Here is a 6,389-nt window from a genome sequence, read left to right as displayed (position 1 = left end):
ATGAAATAATCAAAATTATTGATACGTTCGTGATGTATCATTAGGGTGTAAGCTTCTGTCACTCTAGCAACCCATCATATAATTATTACTCCACAATGTCTTCCCTTAGGCCCAAGCATAGTGGAGTGTCATGTAGTCGACGTTCACATGCCACCAATAAAGGAAGAGCAACATACATATCATCAAAATGTCGATAGAATACCAACTTCACATGATTATTTACAACAAGACTTCTCCAAAGTCCTCAAGAACAAAGGCAAATACTCATAAAGTATGTCCATGTTGAAGGTGAGAGGAGTATTGAATATCATTAAGGATGTGAACATATAATCTTCCACCAAATAAACAAATTAGCATCAACTTCACGATGTAGTCAACACTACTAGCAATCCACGGGTACCAATCTGAGGTTTTGGGACAAAGATTGAATACAAGAGATGAACTAGGGTTTTAGATGAGATGGTGCTGGTGAAGAACATGTTGTTGAAGATTCGTACTCCCACGAAGGGGGACGTTGTTGGTGACGATGGCTTCAACTTCCCCTATCAGAGGGAAGTTTCCCGTAGAATCGCTCAACCGGAGGGAATAGTGCTCATGCCCCTGGTTCCGCCTCACAACGCTGGTGCTTCATCCCGAAAGTATCCTCCTTATTTGTTCTAGGTCAAAACCCTTCATATAGTAGAAGATGGGCACCGGAGGCCACCTATAGGACCCACAAGGCATCATGGCACGCCTTGTTGCCTTGTGTGCAACTGGTGTCCCCCGTTTGGGGGTTCCTTACTCCAATATTCATTATAAATTCCACAAAAATGCTTCGTGAAGTTTTAGGTAATTTGGAGTCTAGAAAATTTCCAGCCTTTTCATAGCATTTCGGGTCTAGAATTCCCTCTTTGTGTAAACCTTGTAAAATAAGAGAGGAAATATATAAGGATTGCATCAAAAAGTGGAATAATACTTGAAAACATTATAAACTTCAATATGAAATCATGATGCAAAATGGACGTATCAAACCCCCAAGCTTAGACCTCACTTGTCCTCAAGCGAAAGCCAAACTCGATAATAATGACCACATGATTAGAGAGAGAGGTGTCGATAAAAACAAAATACAAACATAAAAGCATCATGGCAATTATTATAGCAACAATATAATATCTTAAAACATTACATGAACAAGTGATAACTATTCACACGCTAAAGTATAAGCGACAAACCTTATTAAAATCTAACAAGCTATGTTCTTATTCATTGAGGCAATTGCAATTCATCATATTTCAGAAAGAGTGTATGTCAGAGCTTTGTTGAAGTTCAGATACTCAATTATCACTTAGTCTTCTACGGTTGCTGACACTTGATGACCCACAAGTATAGGGGATCAATCGTAGTCCTTCCAATAAGTAAGACTGTCAAACCCAATGAGAAGCAGAAGGAAATGATTAACAGTTTCAGCAAGGTATTCCCTGCAAGTGCTATAAGTAATAGTGATAGAAGGAAGTGAGCCTAGCTCACTTGGCTAGTGGAGTGGATGTACAACCCATCCACCCAAGTTCAAGTCTCCACGGGCGCGAATTTGGGTTCTTATTATTTAAAAAAAAAACTCACTGTGGGGGGTTTCCCTTACAGTTTTCCTTCAAAAAAAAAGTAATAGTGATAGATAATTTTGTAGCAAGATAATTCAAAACAACTGAGAAGTAACAATAGTAGCAAGTGCGCAGCAAGGTATCCTAATCCTTTTGGAAAAAATGACAGGCCAAAAAGTACTCTTATATTAGGCAAGCACTCCCGAGGAGAGATGAAAATTACTGTCTAGTCATGTTCATCATGTTGAGTTGATTCACTTGTTCATGTGCATCCAAGGTTGTCATGCAATTTTAAGTTTGGATGTGCAAACTCTTAATGCAAGGGAACGTCACTTTATATTCCCCTTATGATAGCAAAATTTATTATATGCTCTATCACTTTTATTTCTTTGCCATCACAAGATCGTACAAAGCTTATTTTCCCTTGCAATAAAAGATCATACATATTTAAGAGCAATTTTTATTGCTTGATGCACCGATGACAACTTACTTGAAGGATCTTACTTAGTTCATAGGTACGTATGGCGGACTCTCATGACAAGAAAGTGGGTTTTAGGTTTATGGATGCACAAGTAGTATCTTTACTTGGTGCAATGAAGTTTTGGGCTAGCAAAGGATCTAAAGTAGGCACCACATGTTAAGGAATCCAAGACCATATAACTTCTAGTGAATGTAAACTATCATGATCATTACGTTGTCTTCCATGTCCAACGTCAAGACTTGATCATTATATAATATTTGATGGGGGATCACAATCATAAAAGATGTCCAAGATAGTGTATTTGTATATAAATCTCCTCTCCTTTATCATAATCTTGCATAGATTGTATCAATGACTAATGTTATGTTTGTTTATTCTGAACAACTTTTATAACTTATACCTTGTCTATGTGATTTCATTACTCCTCATGAGATTAGCATATGATCTTTTTATTTCATTTATTTCAATGTTATAATGGTAGATGAATTGGAGTAAAGCACACAAAATCAATTATCTTTATTATATAACTTCCACACACCGTTACAGGGATAGATAGATCTCAAAGAAAAAATCTAAGCAAAGCAAAACTGAAATTTTATTTCTCTAAATCACGATATAACTAAGGATCGAACTAAGATATATGAAAATGATAAAAGTGATGGTGATACGATACCGGGGCACCTCCCCAAAGCATGGAACAAGCTAAGGGTGGTGCCCATACCCATGTACTTACGTGTCCCTGTTCGATGATGGTGGTGTCGAGGTAGTAGGTTTGTTCTCCATCTTCCATGGAATTGTTCAAGCATTAACTTGGAACACACTACAGGAATCAACGACTTTGCCTACATGAATCCTCTTTGCCGTCAGCCTTTTATTGGAGCAGACGGCAAAGGTCTTTTCACCATCTAGCAACTGACGGCAAAACAAAACGCACGGCAAAGATTTAAAAAGACAGACGGCGAAAGAGGCTTGACGGCAAAGACTTCTTTGCCGTCATGATTTAGGTACGCTGACGACAAAAATAACGGTTTGCCGTCTGCTTTCCTAGTCGTTGACGGCAAACATGGGCTATAGACGAAAACTAAACGGGGCAAGACTTTTGCCGTGTGTCGTCCACGCACCTCACGGCAAAGACATCTTCTTTGCCGTCTCACGTTGTCCCAGATCACGGCAAAGACCCTCTGAACAATTAAAGAAAGCCTCCACGCTCTCCCACGAGAATAAAAAAGGAAGTAAATAAACAAAAGGAAAACTTCCACCCGGCCGCGTCGAAGACACTCTCCCCGCAGCCACATCTCCTCTGCCCCCTCACGCGACCTAGGGTTAGCCGCCGACGACAACGACTTTGTCGGTGAGCTCCGGCAGCCATGGCCGGCGCGCGGGACGTTGCCGAGCTCATGTAGCCATGTTGCGTTGATCCCTCCGCCCAGATCCGTCCATCCCTGCCTACAATACTCGTGCCCAATCCACCCCACGCGGTTAGGGTTTGGGGTGCGACCACGTCTCCGCCACCTGCGTGCCTTTGGCGAGCTCCGGCAGCCATGGCCGGCGTGCAGGACGCTGCCGAGGTCACCTCGTCGTGCTGCGTTGATCCATCCGAGCAGACCCGTCCCTCCACGCCTCCAACGCTCGCCCCCAATCCATCCGTGGTTAGGGTTTGGGGCACGGCCTCGTCTCCGCCACTGGTGGTCTTCTACGTCGCTTGATTTGGGAAGAAAATTTCATTTATCCCTTGTACAATTTCTGATCTGAATGGTTTGTTTTTAGGGGCATTAGTTTGGTCCATTCCGTGACCAGAGAAAATGAGTAGAAGGGGATGAGGAAGGAGGAGAAGGTGTAGACGGACGAGAAAGACAAGAAACAGGCAAGGGAGGTGGGGCGATCTTCATGCCTATGGAGATCTAAATGTTTCTTGTTTAATCTTTTTTTTATGTTGCATGCTCTCTGATTTTAGAGTAGATTGCTTTACAGCATGTTGAATAGATTTGGGCCTGTTCATTTTTCTATGGTGACTAGGATTTGACCAGAGAAAAGAGGAACGCTTTCTTAAAAAGAAAATCTATGGTGCAACCATCGTCCATGTCCATCAAATCAGCAGCAGCTTGGGTCTGTCATCTCTCTCTCTCTCTGCTCATCCTATGTTGTGGTACAAAAGAAATTCAGACTCAACTCTTGTAGTAGCAGGTCTGAAGGTGTGCCTCATGTTTAGCTAAAAATAGTTAAGTGTGCAATATGCATTCTTAGTGGAGGTAAAGCATTGCTGACCATGTGCAATTACACAACTGTGAATTCTCCTCTAGACACGTGATTGAAAATCTACCAGCATAGTATATTATTCCATGTCAATCGGTATATGTCACCGTCCACATTATTCACTTCAGTTCTGCATGGTCATGCATAAACATACATAATATATTTTTGTATATGAACTGAACTTGTGCTTAGGTACAAATTCAAAAATCAACACTTGTAGTAGCACCAAGTCTGAAGGCGCAGCTCATGTTTTTTGCTTAAATAGTCAAGTGTGTGATATATTATTAGCTATGCACAAAACGTCTTTTAATAGTGTAAAGAGGGTGTATATGTTATATTATGTCACATCCCTGGAATTCCCTACATAGGGTTTAGCAACTTTTGCTCATGTCTTCTTTCATTGCATTCCAGAAATGGAAATAAACTCAAAAGAAGTGGTGAAATACAAAGCGAAACCCTAGCCACTCTTTATTCAAAAGAAATCCAACTATTGCCAAAATCAATGAACCCAAAATGGCCATTATAAAAGTTCACCTTTTCTGATAAATGTACAAAACAAGATATCAGGGGTGAAACTTATATTCAAACTACTTTGGGCATTTTATTTTAATTCAGAAAATCACTAAATTCAACTTTATATTTGGTTTCAAAAATATTTAAGTTTTCAAAAATGCTGAAAACTTTATGTGTAGTTGGGAATATTCCAACTAACACCCCAGTATATTTCAAACTATTTTTGAATTGGTTTTAGAGCTAAAAATAAATAAAGACAAATGTAAGAAAGAATAAACAGAAACTAAAGCAAGAAAAAAAAATGCAAAAACACTATCTAGTGCTCACCTTGGCCCAGCCCACCTTCCCGTGTCGTCTACCTCCTGCCAGTCGGCGCTGGAGGTGGCCGCCGCTCCTCCCGGTGCGCCCACGCACCTCTGTGCTCGCTGCCTCGCCCTGATGCATTGGAGGGGAGGGATAAGATCCCCCGCTCCATCCCTGAGCTCTCCCCCTCTCCATTCGCCCCTTGCTCTCTCCCCCTCTCGGCCGCCATGATCGCGAGCTCGAGCTCGAGCTAGCAGTCGCTCTAGCCTCTCTTCCTCTCTCCTGATCCGCGCAACAGCTTCCTCGAAGCTCCCTGAAGCTCCTAAGCCAGTCGCTCGACGTCGAGAAGCTCTGAAACGCCGTGACGCCGTCATCTTCCTCCTCGGGTCACCGGAGCTCGCCGTCATCGTTATCCCTCCTCAGGCCATCCGCGAGCTCACTTTCGTTGCCTCTGCACTCCTCGTGAGTTGAGGAATCTTTCCCCCAAGTTTTCCCCCTCGATTCCTTCCTCTTTCACCCGATCCCATCGGAGCCCGACGAGATCCGTCGCGGGAGCTCGTCGCCGGTAGCTCTCCAGTGAACGTCTAGTCGTTCTGAGGCCACCAAAAGCTTCAGCATGTTGTGTAGGTGCTCTAGGAGCTAAGCCCCGCTCGATTTGCCTTTGGTTTCATCGATCCCGACATAGCCCGAGCTCCGGCAGCCGTCGAGCTCAACGCCGGTGTCATCTCCGGCCATCTTAGCCTTGGTTCTTTGCAAAAATGGAACTGCGACTGAGTGCTGGTTCGTTTGGTGCTCTCTGCCGTGCAAATGGTCGCCGGAATTGAATTCCTGAAGCTCTCTGCCGTCCCTGTGGTCGCCGGAGCTCACCGCCGGCGAGTTCCACCTCGCCGTCGGTGGATCTGAGCCTCTCTATGCAGCTGACATGCGGGGCCAGCCCCCTGGCTAATTAAGTTTAGGTTAATAAAATAAATAATTAATTAAAAACCTAAACAGTCACTGACATGTGGGTCCAGCCATGTTAAATACATAATTAAGTTTAAATTTAACTAAAACCTGGCCAGAGTCACTGACTAGTTGGTCCCACTGGTCAAGTTTGACTTTCAGCCGCCAGATTGACCTGCTGATTTCATGCTGATGCAATAAAACCTTTTCTGTTTAAAAACAATTCCAGAATAAGTCCAAAACTTTGGAAATTCATAGAAAATTGAATATAACTCCAAATTTGACAAATAATATATGTAAAATGATCAGAAAAATTCAAG

General features: G+C 42.7%; 1 long non-coding RNA gene across 1 annotated transcript; it reads left to right on the top strand.

Annotated features, from left to right (window-relative positions):
* Positions 1-3,651: 3,651 nt before the first annotated feature.
* LOC123403582 lies at positions 3,652-4,170 on the top strand. The gene is made up of 2 exons (XR_006611498.1): positions 3,652-3,743; positions 3,826-4,170. It is a non-coding gene; the product is annotated as an uncharacterized LOC123403582 (long non-coding RNA).
* Positions 4,171-6,389: the final 2,219 nt, after the last annotated feature.

This window comes from Hordeum vulgare, chromosome 6H (assembly GCF_904849725.1).
Source record: "Hordeum vulgare subsp. vulgare chromosome 6H, MorexV3_pseudomolecules_assembly, whole genome shotgun sequence".
NCBI lineage: Eukaryota > Viridiplantae > Streptophyta > Magnoliopsida > Poales > Poaceae > Hordeum > Hordeum vulgare.
The sequence above is the reverse complement of the archived record's forward strand: the minus strand, read 5'-3'. Positions and strand labels throughout refer to the sequence as shown.